General features: G+C 33.8%; 1 long non-coding RNA gene across 1 annotated transcript in view; it reads left to right on the top strand.

Annotated features, from left to right (window-relative positions):
* Nucleotides 1-15,058: 15,058 nt before the first annotated feature.
* Nucleotides 15,059-23,134, top strand: part of LOC112940173 (uncharacterized) — a 44,545-nt gene continuing 36,469 nt past the window's right edge. The window contains exon 1 of the long non-coding RNA XR_003244119.2: nucleotides 15,059-15,167. This is a non-coding gene — a long non-coding RNA (uncharacterized lncRNA). The remainder of the gene's footprint in view (nucleotides 15,168-23,134) is intronic.

Here is a 23,134-nt window from a genome sequence, read left to right as displayed (position 1 = left end):
ATAAGATAAAGTCAAATAATAAGTGTATGAGAAATAATAAGGGAAAATGCATGAGTACCCCCAACCTATGCTCGAAAACGTCATAGAGATACACTTATACTATACTAAGGTCCTTTAAAAATAACGTTTTACCCCTTTTCTATCTACGTGACACTATATTCTAGGTCCAGCTCGTGTTTACAATTTTACTATGATAGTGCCAGTAGAATTAAAGGAAATAATGTTTTGTAAATTTATAGAAACAAAACACAATTTTTATAATAAATACTATCAAATAATGTGAAATTCCTTACCAGCATTCAAATAAAATATGAAATATTTAAACACTGCGTGTAGCGCAGCCAAATTTACTAGTTATTGAATAATAGGTAAATTTAAAGTCATCCATTACATTAATCTACATGTATACCTGAAAAATACAGAGCATATGTGGTTTCATAGGAAATTGAAATCTAAAAAGTGTAAGTACACCTTATTGTATATTGAATTCACATTTCAATGTATCAATTGTACATTCGAGAAAAGGCATAAATTCATCTTTGAACTTATCCGAAAAAGCTAGTTAAACAGTTAAATTATTATAATGACCTATTACACATCTATACTACACAAAAGTAAATTTCTTACCCCTTAAAACTAATGTAGAAAAACAATAAAATAAAAATAAAAGTAGGCGTGTTGGTTTGAAATTAAAGTAAGCTAGAATCATATCCACCCCCCCCCCCCCAACACAAACTTCTTCTTCTTCAAACCCCACCCATTGTCCTCTTCTTTATTTTCATCACATTTCTTAATTTTTTTTATCACAATCTTAAAGCACAATTATTTTTTATCCTCAATTAGGTTAATTTTCAATGATTTGTTACTGAATAATCGTATTTTATCTAGAAAATTTTTAATTGATTGTTTCTGTCTTTTTCATTTTTTTTGACTTTGTTATAGAATTTTTTTGTTGTTAATCAATTTTTTGTTTTGGTAATAATAACAGCTTTAAGAGTTTGGTGGTGATAGGTGGTGGGTGATAAACATAAAAAGAGGTAACTGAAGGGGGTGAAGAAGAAAAAAATGATATTAATATTGGTGGTGTTGATATTTGATGTTGGTGACAAAGAAGAAGAAGAGTTGAAGGTCATATAGCGGCGGTGAAGAACAAAATCAATAGTGATGGTGGGGCCCAATTAATGTGATTTTTCAATGAAATGAGAATTGAAAATGGGTGGGATTAGTAATGAAGAAGATACAATTATTAGAGAATTAAAACAACTAATTAGGGATTACTTAGAGTAAAATATAATTAACAAATGAAGAACTTATTAATAAAGAAGAGAAAACAAAAAATTATAATTTATAACATGAAACTGACGTGCTCTTATGTGACAGTAAGTGTAATACACTACACAATGTGATAGTGGTGTTACACATCTTAGGATGGTAATAAATTTATTTTTGGATAGTTAAAGTGTGTAAAAAGTTACCATGATAGTTTAATCGTGTAACTGCCTTTTTAGGACAAGTTCAAGAGGAAATCTATGCTTCCTTGTACATCCACAACCCAGGTAAGCAAAGTATGGACCATAAATGGATGCTATTGTAACATTAATGGATATACTTTCTGTAAGAGTTAGTGTTTCAATTAATTTTGAAAAAAATTAATCCGTTTTGAATTAACAAATACATGAATATGAGTTGTAACATTCATTTACTTTAAAACTATGTTATTGCAAGAAGTTTTTTTTTAAATTCTACGTTATGATTTTTGGAAAGATAAGTTTTTTATTTCCAATTCATGAACCTAATAAATTCTATTAATTAAAAAAAAACTTTTTCTTGCAAAACTTTTTATCCTATAAATTGAGTTTATTTTGGTTGAAAAAGATATGCATTCAAACAAAAATACTTTCCCTTGAAAACACTGGTGAGACATTGATGAAAAGGTGAAATCACCAATTCAAGAATAGAAGAGCAACATTCTTGAATGCTACTTGTTTTGTGGCTTAGTTGAATCCCAAAGATAGAGTTGTTATTTATTCTTCCGATTACTCGTGGGAGAGACTCCAACTATATTCAAGAAACGTATTAACGTGCCTCTAAGCCAAGCAAGTTTTATTTTATATTCCTTGTAATTTTATCATTCCAGTTCATTTGTTCTAACAATTTGAAGATAGTTGTCTCTATGGCATCCACATCAATAACGAACAGTGTTCTGTCTTTGCCTAATCCTAATTTTGAAATATTTGATGGAAAAGACTTTTCTAGATGGCGTGGAAAGATGGAATTCTTTTTAGGACGATTAAAGTTAGCGTATGTTCTTGAGAAACCTTGTCCTGAGGCTCCTAGTTCTGAGGTAGCAACGGACGAGGCTACTTTAATTAAAGAACAAATTGCCAAATGGCAAGATGATGATTACTTATGCAAGAATTATATTCTTGGAGGAATGTCCAATAAATATTATGATCAATATTATATTAAGTGTAAATTTGCTAAGGAGATTTGGGACACTCTTAAAGCTATTCATTTAGCAGAAGAGGCGAGTTCAAAGAAATTTCTTATTTCAAATTATATGGAGTTCAAAATGGTTGATGACAAGTCAACCACTGAACAAGTACAAGAATTTCAACTTATAGCTAATAAAATTGTTATAACTGGAATTGCTCTTGATGAAAACTTTCATGTTGGTGCGATTGTCTCAAAACTTCCTCCATCTTGGAAAGAGTACAGAAGCAAATTCTTACACAAGAAGGAAGATTTGACTCTTGAACAATTATTGCAACACCTGCAAATTGAACAAGAGACACGATACCGCAACAATAACATCTTGAGGGAGCCTATCATGAAAGCTCATGTTGTTGAAGAAAAGATCAAAAAGGAACCTGCCAATAATAAATTTGTGAAGGCAAAAAAGAGTAAAAATTTCAAGCGTACGAATTCTAATTCTAAGTCGATTGAATGTTATCATTGTCATAAAATTGGTCATTATGCACGTGATTGTAAAATTCTTAAAGCTGAAAAGAAGAAAGAAAAGGCAAATAACAATACAAAAAATGAACTGGTGGCAATGGTCACAGAAGCATTTGTAGCAGGAGATCAAGTGGAATGGTGGATAGACACTGGTGCAACTCGTCATATATCAGGTAATCGAAATTCTTTCACGACATATGAATTAGTGGGGGGCGATAAAGTTTTGCATATGAGAAACTCATCCTCTGCTAAGGTTGTGGGAAAGGGAACTGTTGAACTAAAATTCACTTCCGGAAAGATTGTCACATTGATAGACGTATTGCATGTTCCTGATATTCGAAAGAACTTGGTGTCAGGTACGCTTCTTTCGAAGCATGCTTTTAAAATGATTTTTGAGGTAGATAAATTTATTTTGTCTAAACAAGGCATGCTTGTTGGAAAAGGTTATGCTACAAATGACATGTTCAAACTCAATATTGAAAATGAAAATATTTCTGCTTATATTGTGGAGTCTTTAGATTTATGGCATGAACGTATTGGTCATGTGAATTTTAGATCCATTCAACTTATGATGAAAAATGGATTAATTAAAAACTGTGGAAAGGATCATGTTGCTAAGTGTTTTACTTGTAGTAAATGTAAAATAGCAAAGAAACCTTTTAATTTTGTTGAAAGGATATCCACACTTTTGGAATTAATCCACACTGATATTTGTGAGATGGATTGTTTATCACGTCATGGAAAGAGATATTTTATCACTTTCATTGATGATTACTCAAGGTATACATATGTTTTTCCATTAAAAACAAAAGATGAGGCATTTGAGACTTTTAAAACATATAAAGCAGAAGTTGAAAATAAATTGAGTTTGAAGATTAAATCAATTAGATCTGATAGAGGTGGAGAATATTTAAAATCAAATTTTATTGATTTTTGTGAAAAAGAAGGCATTGAGAAACAATTGACTATGTCTTATACACCACAACAAAATGGTGTAGCACAAATAAAAATAGAACTCTCATTGAAATGGTTAACTCTATGCTTTATGGATCTGGTATCATTGAAAATTTGTGGACTGAAGCCTTATTTTCTGCATGTCATATTTTGAATCAAATTCATTCCAAGAAACATGATTCATCTCCATATGAACTTTGGAAGAATCAAAAGCCAAATATAAACTATTTTAAAGTATGGGGTTGTTTGGCTCATGTTAGATTACCAGATCAACAATTGACTAAGATTGGATATAGAGGAGTAGATTGTGTATTTATTGGTTATTCACAAACCAGTAAGGCTTATAGATTTTTGAATCTTGATACTCCAATCCCTCACACAATTATTGAATCGTTGCATGCTAACTTTTTTGAGCATATATTTCATAAGAAAAAAGAGTCTTTGGAACAAAATACAAGTTCTTCAATATCTACTCTTAAAAGAAAAATAATTGAACCTTTGGAAGAAAGTCAACCAAGACGTAGTGCAAGATCAGCCAAACCAAGAGACTTTGGACCAAATTTTCAAGTCTATTTAGTTGAAAGGGATCCTGAAAGTTATGCTGAAGCAATGGCTTCACATGATGCTCATTTCTGGCGTGAAGCTATTGATGATGAAATGCACTCCATTATTTTAAACAATACATGGATTTTATCAGACCTCCCTCCTGGATGTAAGTCTATTGGTTGTAGATGGATCTTTAGAAAGAAATTAAAATCTGATGGAACCTTAGATAAGTACAAAGCTCGTTTGGTGGAAAAAGGTTTTACTCAATTGAAAGATATTGATTATTTTGGTACATTTGCACCTGTAGCTCGAATGACTTCTATTCGACTCTTGATTGATTTAGCCGCAATTCATAGCCTAGTAATACATCAAATGGATGTGAAGACTGCATTTCTGAATGGAGATCTAGATGAAGAGGTTTACATGAAACAACCAGAAGGATTTGTTGTTCCTGGTCAAGAACACAAAGTTTGTAAGCTTCTTAAATCTCTTTATGGATTAAAACAAGCTCCAAAAGAATGGAATGAGAAATTTAGAAGAGTAATGATTTCTAATGGCTACTCAATCAATGGTGGTGATATTTGTATATTTAGCAAATTTCAAGAAAAATCTGGTGTTATAATATGTCTTTATGTAGATGATATGTTGATCTTTGGAACTGATATTGAAAGAGTCAAAGAAACAAAAAATTTTCTAGCTTCTCAATTTGAAATGAGAGATCTTGGAGAAGCTGATGTAATTCTGGGTATTAAAATTATAAGATCAGCGAATGGCTTGACTCTTACTCAATCAAGTTATATTGAGAAAGTTCTAAAGAGGTTTGGTCACTTTGATGACAAACCTGCTCCTACACCATTTGATCCTAGCATCAAACTAATGCGGAACTCTAGTGATGTTCTCGACCAGCTGACATATTCTCAGATTGTTGGGAGTCTTATGTATGCCATGCATTGTACCAGGCCGGATATTGCTTACGCAGTAGGAACTTTGAGCAAGTTTACTAGCAATCCCGGAGTTGAACATTGGAATGCCTTAATTCGTGTTTTAAGATACCTGAAGGGTACAATTAATGTTGGCCTGCATTATTCTACATTTCCCATTGTTCTTGAAGGTTATAGTGATGCTACTTGGAATTCTGATCCGAATGACTCTAAATCTATTACTGCTTGGATTTTCACTTTCGCTGGAGCAGCGATCTCTTGGAAATCAAAGAAGCAGACATGTATTACTCATTCAACCACGAAGTCAGAATTTATAGCTATGTCTTCTGCTGGAGAAGAAGCTGATTGGTTGAGATCGATGCTGATAGATATTCCTTTATGGAGTAAGCCAATACCACCTTTAACTATCTATTGTGATAATCAAGCTGCTATATTTCGGGCTTCAAGTGACTGCTATAATGGCAAGTCGAGACAAGTTCGTCTCAAACATAATCATGTCAGGAGATTATTAGAGGAAGGCGTGATATCGCTTCAATATTTGAAGTCCAGATTTAATTTAGCGGATCCTTTGTCTAAAGGGTTAGGCAAAGAGTTAGTGGTGGAAACTTGTAATGGAATGGGAATAAAACCCGTTGTAAATTAATTGTACTTTATGGTAACCCTACCTAATGATGTAATCTTGGATTCAAAGGGAAAAACAAGTAAAGTTACAATTCTGCAGCACATCAATAAAATTCTCATTTTCAAAATAAAATGAAATAAGTAGATGTGCATGATTGAGATTCTTTTCTCTTCATAAATTTATAAGACCGATCTCGGTTGGAGTTAGTAAGAAAACTCTTGATAATTTTTTTTCGATATTCCTGCTGAAGAGAAGTATGAGATTATATTCTCTTAATAAGTCTATAAATCGATTTCGATTGGAGTGTGTAGGAATACTCTTGATAGATTTACGGATACTTTGTGTAAAGGAGGATGAGATTAATTTCTCTTAATGAAGTTCATAGACTATTTGGTCGGAGTATACAAAGTTACTCTTGATGAATTCACCGCACTAAGTGCGAAGTGGAGGCCGCTTCAATAAGATTTTAACAGGAAATCTTAAAGCACTTGGCTAAAAAAAAAAGGATTCAGGACACATGGCCGTAAGGTGTCAAAGGATTTCGATGTTCACCGGAACATAGTGATATGCGTGGAATATTTTTCTAACTTCATTCAATGATTCACTTAGTTCAACATATGTTCACTAAGTAGTCAATGATTTAGAAAAAAAACCTTCACTAGCTAATGGTTCAAGTCCAAAAGACACCATTATTGATGCATGTTGCTAGATTAATGTCTCAAATTTTTTTTTGGATTTTTCAAAGATAAAATTTCTTGAAACAAGTGGAGGATTGTAAGAGTTAGTGTTTCAATTAATTTTGAAACAAATTAATCCGTTTTGAATTAACAAATACATGAATGTGAGTTGTAACATTCATTTACTTTAAAACTATGTTATTGCAAGAAGTTTTTTTTTTTAAATTCTATGTTATGATTTTTGGAAAGATAAGTTTTTTATTTCCAATTCATGAACCTAATAAATTCTATTAATTAAAAAAAAAACTTTTTCTTGCAAAACTTTTTATCCTATAAATTGAGTTTCTTTTGGTTGAAAAAGATATGCATCCAAACAAAAATACTTTCCCTTGAAAACACTTGTGAGACATTGATCAAAAGGTGAAATCACCAATTCAAGAATAGAAGAGCAACATTCTTGAATGCTACTTGTTTTGTGGCTTAGTTGAATCCCGAAGATAGAGTTGTTATTTATTCTTCCGATTGCTCGTGGGAGAGACTCCAACTATCTTCAAGAAACGTATTAACGTGCCTCTAAGCCAAGCAAGTTTTATTTTGTATTCCTTGTAATTTTATCATTCCTGTTCATTTGTTCTAACACTTTCTAACTCATCAAGACCAATAGTTCATTCATTTGTTGACCACGATCTTCCTTGCATTGTGTAGGAATTTTCCAATATTACTTAACCTGACCCTAAACTCTAAAGACTCTTGTAACACCTAAAGGACTATTTTTAACAGTTTTGCATATGCCCGTATAATTTTTGATTGACCTTATAAGGGTCAATGAAATCCCTTACATTTAAAAAAAAGAGAAGAAGGCAATACCTACTATATAATTTAGTTCGAAGTCTAAAGGGCAAAAAGAATTGCCGATAATTCCAAAGGGGCATATATATTTTTTAAAACCAAAAGGACAAAATCATTCATGACGAAGCGATTTTCCTCTGAAAAAATATTGACGTCGTTAATCTATTAAAAATAAAAATCATTGTCCTACAAGGGCAACATTTTTCTCAAATTTTATAAACTAAAATCGTTTATATGACAGCGTTTTAATTAAAAAATATTTTTCTAGTCAATCGCTCCCCAGGTAGCCATTTTAATAAATAAAAATAAAATAGTTGCAATTTTTTTAAAAGCCATTGAGACGGCAGCGGAAATTTCATTAGAGAAGACATGATAATGTCAAAAGCACTACAAAACTAGAAACAAGTGAAACAACTAGAAAAAGGTCATCATACATTTGTAGATTTTTAAGAGAGATTTATATGGATATTAAAACATTATCATTCATCACAATTAACTGTACATAAGCTACATTACATGTATATATATACAACATCTAGATCCAACTGATCACTGGAAATTTTAACGGACTATTTGACAACCTAACTTACTTTTTAACTAACTTAAAATAAAGCTAACTATATTGACTAACTAATTGAATTAATTAACTGATCAATTAATCAATTTCAATACTCCTCCTCAAGTTGGATGTACTGAACAAGTTCAATACTCGAAGCTTGTCTAGTAATAATTCATGTTGTGTCCTTCCCAAAGACTTAGTAAGAAAATCAACTTGTTAGTCTTTAGTGTTGATGTAGGTTGTCTCGAGTCCTTTCTAAATCTTTTCTCGAATGAAATGACAATCAATCTCTATGCATTTTATACGTTCATGAAACACCGGGTTTACACCAATTTGTACAGAAGCCTTTGCTATCAACAAAATAAATTGAAGATGGTTCAATCCGTTTTACATTCAGATCCATGAACAAACCAACAACTCATACTACTTCATCTGTCAAACTAGCCATACTCCTGTACTCAGCCTCTGCAGAGCTCCTAGAGACAAGATTCTGCTTCTTTGATTTTCAGGAAATGAGTGAATCACCAAACTTCAAATATAAAACCAGTAACAAATATTCTTGTATTTGGACAAGAAGCCCAATCTGTATCAGAATAGCTTGTTAAGTGAGGCATGTGATCTGATCTCATAAGCAATCCCTTCCTTGGTTCCAGTTTAATGTATTTCATTACCCTTAGAGCAGCATCCAGTATGACATTTTTTGTTGTTTCATAAACTGACTTAAGGTTTGTATTGCAAAGGCTATGTCTGGCCTTGTGTTCATAAGATAAAGCAGCTTACCTATATGCCTTTTGTATCTAGAAACATCCTCAAATAAAATGTCAGTAGTCTTGATATCTTGATCAAACTCTACATTGGTCAACTTTATGTTGGATTATAGTGGTGCAAAACTCGTTTAGCATTTCCCAACCCGGCTTCAACTATCAACTTTGAAAGCATATTTCCTTTAGTTCACCACAAAATCTTTGCTAAAGAACTCAACTTCCAAAAAATATTTAAGCTTTCCTAGATCTTTAATTCTAAAATGTCTGTGCAGTACACACTTGGTTTCTTCTATTAACTCAATATTATTTCGTATAATCAATAGATCATCAACATATTCCAAGATTATTGCCAAGCTAGATCTACTCCTTTTAGTAAACAAAGAATAATCTAGGTGACTGTGTGTAGTCTGAATTAAAGAAAGCCTCTGTCAAGTTGAAATTCCATTGTCTTGATGGTTGTTTAAGTCCATAGAATGACTTAACAAGTTTACAAACAATACGTTTATTCTTCCCCTAACCACAAAATCCTTAGGCAGTTCAACATATACCACCCAAGACAAATCACCCTATAGAAAAGAATTGAATATATGTATTTGAAAAATCATCTAGTTCTTAGCAGCAGCTAAGGCTATGATTGGCCTAACAATTTGTAACGGTCATTTTCAATCGTTTTGAGCACTAAATTTTTTTTATGTCATAAAATACTTTCCAATAGATTTAAAGAGGTGTTTTGGACTATTCGTAATTAAAATTATGTAATTAGTGGGGTTATTTTAATAATTTATAGAGTTGGTGGTTAGAGAAAGTAACATTTAAATTTAGTAATGGGTCACTTTTACCATGATTATAATTGGTTATATAAGAATTTTGGAAAAGATATAATCTGAAAAAGAAGGATAGGGAAAAATAAACCTAGCAAATCTTCCTGCGGCGTCTAAGAGAACTAGCGAACCAGGTAATATGCTTAGTGTTAAATATATTTCGCTGTTGATTTATGTCCCAATTTGATTATATTGATTATGTAATTTGGTTGGGTTGAAATTGAGGTTAGATAGTAGCATTGGGTTGGTTGACGGTGCTCGTGTGTAATGGTCATTAAGCGGTGATTGTTGTTGTATACCTGTTGCACCCAAACTCTTGAAAGAGAATCAATTGGAGCAATTTATATATAAAGAAAATTCAGCATGTGTCTTTGATGAAATTTAAAAGAAAAACATATTAAATGTTGTAATGGAGTGTCACATTCCGACACGATATGTGGGATCAGAGTGTCACGTTCCGACACAATAACATTAAAGGAAAGAAATCTTGAAGTAATATACTTATTCTCAAAGAACCTGTTTTCCAAATGAGTATGGTGTGGAGGCATAAGTACTCATAGGTGTGCTTGATGTTGTGATTGATGGTGTACCTATTATGATGTTGTTGTCAATGGTTCATGTGTTTGTTGCTTGCCACCTGTTAAGTATTGTAGTTGATTTTATGATATTATTCAATATATATTGGTTTCTATTTTGAGTTGGCTGATGATACCTACTCAGGACGTTTCCTTGTACTGACCCCTACTTGTATTTCTTCTCTGTTCTTTTGTGGAGTGCAGCAAGTGTACCATCAACTTCGACTCGCCCTCAGCTCTAGCCAGTCTCTAGCACATTAGAGTTCAGGGTGAGCTATTAATTCTAGCACGTGCTGGATTCTCTTATTCACGTCTTGATGTCTTTGAATTTTGGACATGAACCATCTTATTGCTTATTTTGGTTTCTTAAACACTCTTAGACTTGGTAATTTGGAAATAGATGTCCTTGATGTGATGACTATCTGATTTTGGGATGATAAGTATTAAACTTTAGAAACTTATTTAAATTGGTTGCTTAGCATCTTTTGGAGCTTTCGCATTATTTATATTATTTATAGTTGAAATGTTGGTATATGTTGAGGTGTAGATGTGTTGGTTCGCTCACCTAAGGAGGTAAGTGTGGGTGCCACTCACGAATCATTTTGGGTTGTGACACAATCACCATTTTCACTATAGGTGAAATTGTTTCTTGATAATTAATCCCCCCTCAGTTTGACTATAACCTTTTGCTACTAATCTTGCTTTCTATCAATCTCATCATCAACCTTATACTTAATTTTAAACACCCATTTTCATCTGTAGAAGCCTTTATTGTTCTCAACTGAACTACCTCGCAAGTACCATTTTCTTCTAATGTTTGAATCTATATCAACCTTGTGTCTTTTACTGTTTCTTCATAGTTTCTAGGTTCAGTCTCTTTGGAAAACTGAGACAAATAAACCTTATATTGAGGAAAGACACTATCATAAGACAGATAGTTGCTCTGAGAGTAAGGATGAGATGACTTAGAACCTTGAGTAACATAGTCTTTCATCCAAATGGGGGGATGAGAAACACTGGATCACTGTCTACTTCCTACTGCCTAGGCTCTTCCATCAACATCTACACTAACCTCATTGTCTGTATTTTCTTTAGCTATACTTTGTTGATCATGGGTAATATTTTCCACATAAGAATAAACATTCATTCAGATCTACTAAGTTATCTTCTATGGGCATATGTGTCTGATGAAGTTCATCATAAATCATAGATGGTTGTGTGTTGTTCATCTTCTAAAAGGTAAAAACATCTTTCATGAAAACAACATCTATATTCACCAAGAGTTTTTACTGAGACAAACTGTATATCACATAACCCTTTTAAGTTGCTGAGTATCTCATTATACACTTTCGCCATCTCTAGGAGTGAACTTATCAGGCTTAACCATTCTAGTTGCATAGCATAGACATTCTATTGTCATGATATGACGTATATTTGCCTTATGGCCATTGAAAAAGAGTTTGCCCCTTAAAAACTTCAGTAGGTAATATGTGAATCAGATAATCAACAACTAATACACACTCTCCCTAAAATCTGATGGGAATAACACATTTAAATCTTAGTGCCTTGCTACTCAAGTATGTGTTTGTGCTTTCTCTCCACCATTACATTTTGTTGTGGAGTGTGAGGAAAACTACTTTTATGAATGATACCAAGAAACTTAAACAAAGTATTGCATTCAGTATTAAAGAACTTTGTGCCATTATATTATCTTATCTCTTTGATATTCTTATTAAACTGAGTTTGAACTAAAGCAAAGAGACTTTAGAACTAGGAAGACATCACTCTTCATTCTCAAAAAATACAACTAGGTCATTGTTGAATTATATTCAACAATTGTCAGGAACAATCTACAACCATTATGAGTATCGGTCCTATATGGTCCCCAAACATCTGAGTGAAGCAAGTTAAAAATCCTCAACAACTCTAGATATACTTGTGTGGAAAGTCAATCTTGTTTACTTGGAAATGGGACATATTGAACATTTATTACATACAGTAATGTATATATTCTCTTTTCCTTGAGTTTCATATTTCAAGACCTTTATTGAAGGGTGTCCTAGCCTTTACTGCCAAAATAACTTGTATGCATCTGAGTGTTGTGTGAGGGACACCATCTCGACACCATCTCATCAGTCCTTCCTTATCCACATGGTTGTAGTAGAGTTCAACAATCTCCTTACCAATCCCTTTCACTTTCTCATTGGAGAGGTCTCAAAGAACAAAAAACTCAGGAAGGAAGTTAACTGAGAATTTCTATTTTCTTGTAATCTATGATACTGTAATAAGATCATGCTTGAGTGCATGTACCACCAAAACATTATTCAACACATTGAAATCAATAATTTTACATTTACCAACAGAAGACACTGAAGTATATTTAACATTAGGTAAATGCACCCTCTTACCTAGACAACTAAATGCAGATGTCCATTTATTGTGCTTAGATGTCATATGGCATGTAACATCTGAATCCATTATCCATCTCTCCATTTTCTTTGTCTCTAGTTGTCACTAATAATGCTTTGGGTTTTGAAATTATACTTGCCATGTTTTCCATATCCATTTTACCTTTGGAGCTTGATCCTACTTTCTCTTTGTCCATCATGTGTTTATTCTTGTGATATATGTTTTTTTTTGGAGTAAAGGTCCAAATACATCATCTAAATCATCATATCTGGTAGCATTTGCATGATTTTCCATGTCTTGTTGCTGATTTTCTGATTTTGATTTGCTGGTTGTTTTGAAATTTTCTAGAACTTTTAGTCAACAGGGTGTCCAATAACCTGAAACAATTTACCGGTGTCCAATAACCTGAAACAATTTACCTTGATGTGGTCTTTCAATTTACACTGATCACATATTTGATCCCAATTATTCTTTTTATCCTAAAATTTCCTCTGAGAATTCCCTTTCTATGCATATAATGTAGTTGGATCTAGAATTTTGTTCCCTGCATACAGAGCAGTTGGATATGAAACAGCCCCACTACATATGAACTTGCAGTCATACGTTGGCCTTCATCTGCCATCAACGTATCATATGCCTTTCCAACAATAGGTAGAGGGTTCATCATCAGGATTTAACTTCGTGCATGACCATACACTTCATTCAATCCCATCAAAAAAGAAAATATCTTCAAACAAGCTAGGTTATCAACATAAGTTCTTCATTTATCACATTTGAGTGAAGGTGGATAAACTAGTACGTCAAAATCATCCGTCAACAACCATAATGTCGAGAAATATGTTGAAATTGTCAAATTACCTTGATGAATCATGCAGATTTCCCTGTGCAGTTTATATCCGTGAACCTTATCAAATCTCTCTTTCAGATTTGTCCAGACGATGGTTGCATTTGTAGGATAAACAAACTGACCGAGCAGCTTCGTCAACACAACGTTCATGATTCAAGAAGGTACAAATGCATTGCATTTCTCCCATTGCTCTTATTGTTCACATTGATAAGCACTCTTCTTGCAAGTCCCCAACACAAACCCCAACTTATTCTTGGCTCGCAGGTTCATCAACATGAATCTGCTCCATAAAGTAATTCCACATCACCGTAAGTTGCACAGTGATGAGCAACTCTATTAAGAGTGTCTAAAAAGTGAAAATGAAGTGGACATTTTAACTTTTGATCAACATCATCAATAGTTTCAATTGTAAATGTTTGTGATGCATCAATGGTGGAAGCTTCAGCATCTCCCATCTCTCAACTTCATCAATGGTCGTATTGAACTGATCAATAGTTTAGAGCTCTTATACCATGTAGATTTTACAAGGGAGATTTAGATGGAAACTGAAATAGTCATTCATCACAATACTGTATATCAGCTAAATTACATGTATGTATATACAAGTTTTAGATCCAACTGATCACTGACAAGTTTAACTAACTATTTTACAATCTAACAAACTTATTGGCCAACTTAAAATAAAGATAATTACCTTGACTAACTAAATGAATTTATTAACTGATCAATTAACCAATTCAAATATACATAAGTGAAAAAGTATATTTCTTTGAGAAAAGAGAGATTTTTTTCTGTCTTGTCATCAATTTAAATTTATTTTTCTTATAAATCGCTGCCAAGGCATTGATTTTTTTTTAAAAAAATTATAATAAAACAGTTGCTGATTTTTTAACAAAAATCTCTGCTTGGGGAGTTTTTTTCAAGAAATATATAAGGAAGAAAAAAAGAAAACCAAGTTTTGGATACAATCGTTGCTATGGAAGAGACTTTTATATTTAACAGAGTAACAACATCAATATTATGTCAGAAGAAAATTGTTTAGTCAGAGCAATTTTCCCTATTATTTTTAAAAAAATAAAATTAATGTGCCCTTTTAAAATTTTTGGCAATTGTTTCTTGCACTTTGGATCTTGATTCCTATACGAAAGTAATCAAAATCTTATGTTGGAATCATTTACTCTAAGAAATTAACTACTACAAATTGAAGAACTATATAGGAAAATTTGTGAAAGGAATAAGTTTTTTTTTGTTGTAGCTGCAACATTTTATTCATGACTTTTCATGTATAACTAGAAATTTTTTGAAGAGAAAGTATTTTAGTCTGTCCAAACCCCAAAGGTTTGATGTGGCGTTGTTTATATAAGGGTAAATCGTCTCCTTCTAGTGCTATAATGCAATTTAAAAAAAAATATTTTGGTCGGGAGACTTTTCTTGAAAAAATTGTGGTCCATACAACTAAAAATGGCCCATGGGCCAATCATATCAAAAATACAAAATACCTAATTTGGTCTGGACTCTATTCATCCTTGATGAGTACACAATACTCTTTCCTCCACCTTCTCCACTTCATTGTCGAAGAAAATTCCAGTTGTTTGCCTCCTCCTTTGAATCATTTTTGATCTCGAGTGGTCTTCACTATTACTTGGTAAGTCCGCTTCCTTTATACCTCATTTTCTTCTTCTCAACTCCCCCCATGATCTTTGAATGATATCCCTTTATTTTGTTCTTTTCCTCAGATGTAGATTTGGTGATGTACTTTCCCTTGAAACATTCTAAAACTTCATCGGTAGTGTCCGATCCACCTGTCTCTGTGTTTATTTTATGTAACTTTGTGGTAGCTAGGGTAGAGTATAACATTTATGTCTTGACCTACACCCTTAACACTTAGATTATGTATTATATTATTATTAATATTATGTAGATTCTCTCAATATCTGCAGTAGTCATATGCTTTCTTTTCCTATCAAGATATGCTTTAGGTATGTTCCTTGTTCTGTTTCTCAATGTTGGTACTTCTAATTTGTCTATATTTATCTGTGTCATGATATTTCTTAGTAAATCATCAAAATTGTTTTACTCCTTTCTTTGTTGTGTTTCCACTACTTCATTAGACAATTAGTCTGCAACATTATTGCTTTCTATGAAAATATGAGTGATGTTTACATTTAATTGTTCTGATCTCATCCTTATATTATCTCCTCTTTCCGCCAACTCCCAAGGTATCTTCCACTGCCCTCTTATCATTTTTATCAGACTTAGTGTGTCTATTTTGATTGTTAGTGATATCACCCTGTTCTCCCAATAATACTCCAATGCTTCATAGATTGCCACTGACTATATCTCTGTGTTAGTATGATTTCCAACTTCTGCTGACCTTGCATAAATCAAACTTCCTTGTGAGTTCCTTAGGCAAAAGCCATATGCACTCAGCACTAGGTTCCCTTTGGATACTCCATTAGTGTTGCATCCCAATCTGTGTGTATCTGGGGTTTTCCATATTACACTATGATAATGTAATTTAGGCTTGTACCACTTATGTTTTTTGACAATTTCAAGACACAAACTTGAGTCCAAATGTATCCAAGGATATAGTGTTTTCACCAACTTCCTAACCATTTCTTGAACTTGCATCACAATCCCTCAAAAAGTAGTGTTTTCTCCATGCTTTCTACTATTTTTTCTCTTCCAAATTGTTCATATGATTATTGTTGGCATTTCTATCATTACTTCTTATAGTTATGGTGATGATTTGAATTTCCACCAAAAAATGATTAATTGTTGTAAATACATTCCTTCTATTTGTGTACCTGCAAATCAACAAATTTTCTCCATTGCTTGTTTTCCAACGAGGCTTTTAGAAAAATATGGGTTGTTGTTTCCTTCTTCTTTTCATCACAACACAACCATATTGAAACTAGATGAATCTTCACCTTTTTTAAATTATCATATTGTAGGAATTCTTATTTTCCAAAACCTCCATAGGAAGAAATTCACCTTAAAAGGAACTCACTTGTTCCAAATATAAACACAGTCGGCTCTTATCTCCTACTTCTTTGTCATAGTTTGCCAAACTGATTTTATACTGAAAGAGGTTTAACTGGAATTTTTACACTTTATTTTTCTCCAAGACATGATTCCCAAAAAGATTTTATAATCGTTACATATCACCTTTTAACCCTCTTCTTATGATCTTTCTAATTCACTGGATTCCCTCTCTCCTCTCTTTCCCCCCTTCTCCTCCCCCATCGAGATGGAGGACTATCTATTTTGTAGTTGTATTCATGTGTATTGACATTACCCGGTCATGAAATTTTTTTTTCTCCAAGAAATGATTCCCAAAAAGATTCTATAACCATTACAGATACCCTTTAACCCTCTCCTTATGATCCTTCTAATCACCGGATTCCCTCTCTCCTCTCTTCTGCCCCCCTCTCCTCCCCCATCGAGATGGAGGACTATTTGTAGTTTTATTCAAGTCTATTGACATTAATATGTCATGATACTTGTATGATTGGATCGGAAGATGTAGAAATAGCGTCATTGGAACATCTTTCACTAGGAAGATAAAGTATTGGATTATCTAGACTCTCTTTGAAGTTTCTAAGACTAATGAGAATGTAGTCAAAAGGTGGAAGAAGAAGTAAACGCTGTCAGAAACCTTTCCTAGGAACTTCTTACAATTTCGACAGATACATATGTCTCATTAATGTAAGGGGCAAGTAGATAAAACATCATCATCCCTGAACTGACCTTCAACTCTGGTTGGGCCTTCATTGCTGAGAAAATGAGGAATTTCATTGCCAAACAAAAGAGGGAGACCAGTAGGCACAACCACAGATTAATAGACAACAAACTCTTCTTTCGCTGAAGCAGTCAAAAACAATAAATGGTGCAACGGGGCATAAAATAATTCAATGGAATTTCAAGCACTAAAGAGTGGGAATGTCATATGCAATAATGGTTTCTCGTCGCCAAAATAAGGGATTAAAGAGGAGTTTGGTTGGTACTATCGAAGATGGGTCAAATCTCTCACCTGCATTATCACAAATACGTAGATGGACCAATAACCTATGTCAATAAGTGCTCGACCTCAACAAATACGAAATAGGAATGGGCCTCTTTCTTTATGAGTTTATCTCTAGGCTTACAACAAAGCAATTACCTTGTAGCAGTTAGTTGTGGAACCAAAAACCACTCACGCTTTACTGGTGGAACCCATTGGCGGGCTCTTCCAAATAAATAAAAAAAACAAGTTCCGCTTATATTAGGATCGTGGAAATCCCTCTTTACCTATGGGCCTATAAAACCATTAAGTCCATAGAAGACCATTATTGTGTATGGATTGATACTGAGGAATATACGTCCATCTAGAGCAATATCGAATGGGAGAGAATCAGAATCAAAGGATATAGAAGGAAGATCCTGAAGGAGTATCCACAAAAAATAGTGGAATCACCTTCTCCATGCAAATCTTTAACGAGCTTCTAGCTATGACAGTTATCGGAGCTAAAAGAATTTTGAATCCCATTATCCAACAGTCACTGAATTTTCACCCAGTGGATAAAAATACTTGCATTCTTCACCTGGACAGTCACCAGTGATAGCACATGGAATGTTGAGTATGAGACAATGTCAACAATGCCAATGTTGAGTCATATGTGATAGTGATAAAACATGCTAATGCTGAGTTACATTGGACAACTTCCATAGAAAATTTAAATCTTTCGAGCCGGGTTAAATTTAATTCTAGAGACCCAACTAAATCAAGACCAAAACTTATTTATGATATCTTGAGCCCAGCTATAACTCAATTTCAGATGAAGAGCTCTTCTAATACTCATAACGAACTGGAGAACATTCGAGCTCTTGTCTCAAAATTACTAGAAACATATATGACTTTGGAAGCTTGCTTTGTAGACTCATGCAATATAGATAAATCAATTAAAGTGACATCGAAAGGGACCTTGACCATGAAACTTAAGATTACCCCTCAGTCAGGCGAAGAGACTGAGATTAATAACCGTTCCAAATATATAATAGAAGGGACAACCTTGCATGCATCCATACCAAATGAGTGCAACTGCATTCCATACATGACATCCAATCGGTTACCACCTAATCTCCTGCATCCCTAAAGGACGCTAAGATAGATGTTTCAGACTGGGTAAGTTCTCACATTCTTAATTTAAGAAATACTTATGGGGTAACTTTTGAAGGTTTTGAAGAGGAAAGTCTAGCTATTTTCATAAAACTAGATAAAAGAAAAGCGGTGCTAAAGAAGAAAGCACAGGAAAATATAATCACCACCCCAAAAAGTAAGAGACTCACCAAGAATGAATTGAAGAATTTACAATCCAATCTCAACCAAGTAGAAGTGGTCAGAACTAGGGGGAAAACACTCCGTCTCATTTACAAATGAATGTAAACCTAATTTCATGGAATGTGTGGGACTCAACACAATAGAAAATAGGAATATTGTTAAGTGTTTACTTCAAAATAGAAGGTTGATGTCTATTGTCTCCAATAAAAAATGTTAAGACGAGAAGTTAAAGAAGCAACCAAATAACTATGGCCATGTAGATAGATGAAATGTGATTTCATCAAAGTTGTGGGGAGTAGTGGGGGATCCTAATATTGTGGGACAACAGAGTAAGGTCAAAGATAATGGTGTGAATAGAGCGACACTCTATCATCAATGGATTTGTCCATTCTCACAACTCTTTTACGTGGTACCTCACCGGTGTCTATGCTCCACCTATTAAGTGAAAAGTTATAATGTTGGGAGGAAATTGCAGCTTGCAAACAACTTTGTGAAAGTGCTTGGGTAACTTGTGGTGATTTCAATACACATAGATTTATGTTAGAAATAAAAGGAGCTTCACAATCACTAGTGTGTTGTCTTGCTTTTCTAGATGGATCGAGGACATGGAACTTCATGAACCCCATCTAATTGGGGGTAATTTTACCTGCCTTAGAGGCATCAACCATCCTAGTGCAGCTAGACTAGACATGTTCCTGTTCTTCTCAGGATGGGAAGGAACTTTCAAAAATATCAGACAAAGGATTTTGCCTAGAGCTACTTCAGACCATAACCCCATTGTGCTAGAATGTGGAAACTGGGAGAAAGCAAAATTAAGTTTCAATTTCAAAAATTGGTGACTCAATAAAAAGGGTTTCAGCGGGTTGGTAAACACCTAGTGGAATGACTATGTAGTAGAAGGATGTCCCGACCTTAGGTTCAATAGAAAGTTAAAAATGTTGAAATTCAACGAGTGGAGTAGAACTACATTTGGAGAATAAGCCAACAAGAAGAAAAAAATACTTTAAGAATTCATTGTCATTGTCTTAACTAAGGAAAGTAGATACCTGACTAAAAATTGAATAATGATTAGACAAGATGAATTTTTATGGAGACAGAAATGAAGCGTACTATGACTAAAAAGGGTGATAACAACACAAAGTTCTTCCAAAGAATGGAAACAACACATAATATATTTAACACCATTGATAGAATGATAGTGAATGGTGAAGAAACTCGGGAACCTACAGTGATAAAAGAAGACATTATAGATTTCTACAAAAAAAATTGTACTTAGAAGCTGAACCTTGGAGGCTTACTTTCAAATTACAAGGTCGTCCCAGAATCACAAATGAAGAGAATGAATTGTTCTAAAGACCCTTCTCAGAATTATAAGTAATACACATAATCAAGAGTTGTAATGGGAAAAAATCCCTTAAGCCTGATTGTTTCACCGTGAGTTTTTTTTATGTTTGTTGGGACGTTAGAAAGGCAGATTTGATGCAGACCATCCATAACTTCCACTAGAAGGAATTGTTTGAGAAGTCTAGCATAATGGTTTCATCATGAATTGTTTTTGAAGTTCACTAGGACACTATAAAGGTAAATTTCATGCAGACCATCCACAAATTTCACAAGAAGGAATTGTTTGAGAAACTTATCACTGCAACCTTTATAGCCTTACTTCCAACAAAGGTAAATGCCAAAGAATTAAAAGACTCCATACCTATAATATTAATATAATGGACTAATAAGCTCATCTCAAAACTTTTATAGACTAAAGTCTGCATGGTAAAATTGGTGGATGAGCATTAATGACCTTTTTGAAAGGGAGACAAATAATGGATTCATTACTTGTGGCAAATGAACTGGTAGATTCAAGAGTGAAGTGTAAAGGCGTTTAATAATGTCAACTGTACCTACCTTCTTAGGATCTTCAAAGATATGGTCTTTGGCAAAAAAAGGGTAAGGATTAAATTTTCCATATCTAGTGTGAGTTTCTCCCTAATGTTAAGTGGTGACGTTGTAGGTTATTTCAATCACAGAGGGGTCTTAGGAAAGATGACCTCCTCTCATCCTTCCTTTTCTTACTACTTATTGAGGGTCTCAATCATATATTTAGAAAAGCAAACGAAAATGGTTGGTTGAGAGGTTTTGGAGCTCATATAAGTAGAGCAAATGGTATGAGAATTTCCCACTTACTGTAATGTCGATGGCTCACTTATAGTATGTGAAGAAGGAGTGTTACAAATCAGACACCACAAGGCTATTCTAAAAATTTATAAAGGAATTTCCGGACTCAATGTAAATTGTCACAAAAGCTTCCTCTAGCAAGTCAAGAAAGTCCCGAATATACAGTTTTTGGCCATGAATCATGGTGGCAATGTTGCTCCCCTCCCACAAATTATCTAGGAATGTTACTTGGAGCCAAAAATATGGAACTCAAAGTATATACCACAATATAAACATGTAACAAGAGTCTATCATGATGGAAAAGTCAATATTTATTTTTTGTGAGGCAGACTGACACTCATAAATCAGTCATTGATGCACTGCCCGTCCTACTCATAAATTAGTCATGGATGCACTTCCCACCTATAGGACGAGTTTGTTTTCCATCCAAAAGAGTATTCTATTGAAAAGTAGATCAACCAAATGAGAAGGAGATTCTTATTGCAGGGGAACAAAGATAATAGAGGCTACACTCTAGTGAGACAAGGAAGTTTATGCATCAAGATACTCGACCTCCACAATAATTGTCTATTGCATAAGTGGTTGTGGAAATTTAGCATAGAAGACATTCCCTTATGGAAGAAACTCATCAGAGAGAAATATGGACTCCTAAACCAATGGAAAACGGAAGAAGTGGTAGGTACTTTTGCATGAAGTGTATCGAAAACATTCGAAGACTCCGGCCCCAATTCAGTACCAACATTTACTTTAAGATGAGGAATGGTACGAAGATATAGTTATGCAATGAGCAGTGGATAGGTGATAAAATCTTAAAGACCACCTTCCCAGATCTTTACAACCTCAGTCTCCACAGAAATGCCACTGTTGCTTAAGAATGGAGCCCACAAGGGTGAAATTTCATATTTTGAAGAAATTTAAATGACTGAAAAGTAGACAAAATAGCTATTCTTTGATCCTTTTCTGGGTATCTCGATAAATCCAGGCAAAGTTCTATTGAAGTTGCATAGTAGAGGAGTATTCTCTGACAAATCATGCTAGTAGAACAACATCAACTTCTCCTCCACTAGGATTTAGCCTTAGAAACTAATCTGGAAAATTAAAATCCCCTTGAAGGTGCCCTATTTTATGTAGATGGTGATTAGGATAGCTTTCCTAACCCACGAAGCAATACAGAGAAGAGGGTTTGTAGATTTGCTAAAGGTGTTTTTCTTTATGACAAGAAAGCAGAGGGAAACAACCACCTCTTCCTACATTGCAAAACAACTGTTGTGGAACATGTTATTATGTAAACTTGGAGTAAGATGGACAATTCCTATGAACACTTTTGATCTACTGAGGAGTTGGGAGACTATTGGAAGAAGAAATTCTAGGGGAGACTGGTGAAAGCTAATTCCAACATGCATTTGTGAACCTTATGGAAGGAAGAAATGTCAGGCGTTTTGAAGGCAAAATCAACAAGATCCAGAGGATTAGAATGAACTACATTAGCGTTACTTATTAAGGGGTAAAAATGATATGGTGGGGGGTATAAATCTTTTAGTTGACTTTATAGGAAAATTGTAAACCATTAACCCTGGTTTGTTTCTTTTTGCAATAACATGGAGGGTTGTAACTAATAATTTTCTTGTGAATACAAAGTTACCTTTATTAATTAAAAAAAAGTGAAATCCCCCTGCTTAGCTGGAATTTTCTCTGCTTTATTTTGCCACCATATATATATCGTGTGCTGTACGTCCTCCCTTACAATTATCATCTTTCTCCACACATGTGAGTCACCCCTTCCTGTAGTTATATTTTGATGCAATTTCTTGAAATACTTGTTCCACATATAGCCACTCCACAAAAAAGAAATTAATGTTCTGAAATTTCACTGAATCTTTGCAAAAAAAGTCTTTGATACATTATGCAATGACCTGAAACCTAGACACCCTTGTTCCTTGGGATAACACATGTGTCCCCATGAAACCCGGTGCTTGTTCTTATATCCAGTTGCATTTCCCCAGAAAAAATTAGCAAATATCTTATGTAATTGGTTTATTACACTACATGAGGATTCATGGCTGATAGTAAATACATGGGCATATATTACAAAATACGTGCTTCTAAAATATACCTTCCCC

Source organism: Solanum lycopersicum, chromosome 10 (assembly GCF_036512215.1).
Source record: "Solanum lycopersicum chromosome 10, SLM_r2.1".
NCBI lineage: Eukaryota > Viridiplantae > Streptophyta > Magnoliopsida > Solanales > Solanaceae > Solanum > Solanum lycopersicum.
The sequence above is the reverse complement of the archived record's forward strand: the minus strand, read 5'-3'. Positions and strand labels throughout refer to the sequence as shown.